A 1080-nucleotide genomic window follows, 5' to 3' on the forward strand; every position below is an offset into this window, starting at 1 on the left:
CACGTTCGGCATTCACGACACCGCCCTCTCTTGGTTCAGGAACTACCTCCAGAACCGCTCTCAGACTGTCACCACTGATTCGTTCTCTTCTCAGCCTGTCCCTGTCCGCTTCGGCGTCCCACAAGGATCTGTCCTCTGCCCTGTCCTTTTCACCCTGTACACCCAACCCCTCTCCCTGGTCATCGAACGCCACGGCCTGAACTACAACTCCTTTGCCGATGACACGCAGCTCCAGAACAGCGCCAAGCCGGAGGACGTTGACGATCTCCTTGGATCCATCTCCAGTTGTTTCACTGACATCAAGAACTGGATGACTGAGAACAAGTTGAAGCTGAACAGTGAGAAGACGGAGGCCCTTCTCGTTGGAACACGACAGAAGATTGCTTCCCTCACTGTGACCGACCTCCAGCTGGATGACGCGACTGTTCTATTCTCCCCTGCTGTCAAGAGCCTTGGCGTCTTTCTCGACTCCACTCTCTCCATGCACACACACATCTCCTTCATCATCAAGACCTGCTTTTTCCACCTACGACGCATCGCCTCCATCCGTCGCTACCTCACCCACGACGCCTGTGTCAAGCTGGTTGTCTCCCTCATCTTCAGTCGTCTGGACTACTGCAACTCCCTTCTGGCTGGCCTCCCCGCCTCATCCATTCATGGCCTACAACGAGTCCAGAACGCCGCTGCCAGGCTGACGTTGAGGAAGACGAAGCGAGACCACATCACCCCCCTACTTCGCTCCTTGCACTGGCTCCCTGTCAACACCCGAATCTCCTACAAACTGTCCACTCTGGTCTACAAGTGTCTCAACGACTCTGCTCCCGAGTACCTTCAATCCTGCCTGGACATGTACACCCAGCCCTCCGACCGTCCCCTTCGTTCTGCTGCTGACCCTCTCCGCCTCCACATCCCTCGCTCGAAACTCGCATCTGCTGGTCAGCGTGCATTTCCCTCCGCGGGCCCCTCCGTCTGGAACTCCCTGCCGCTTGAGCTTCGCCAGAGCCCCTCTCTTGACGCGTTCAAGAGTAGGTTGAAGACTCAGTTCTTCCCGTAGCTGGCTGCGACTTTCATGCTCGACGT

Source organism: Littorina saxatilis, linkage group LG13, assembly GCF_037325665.1.
Source record: "Littorina saxatilis isolate snail1 linkage group LG13, US_GU_Lsax_2.0, whole genome shotgun sequence".
Classification (NCBI taxonomy): domain Eukaryota; kingdom Metazoa; phylum Mollusca; class Gastropoda; order Littorinimorpha; family Littorinidae; genus Littorina; species Littorina saxatilis.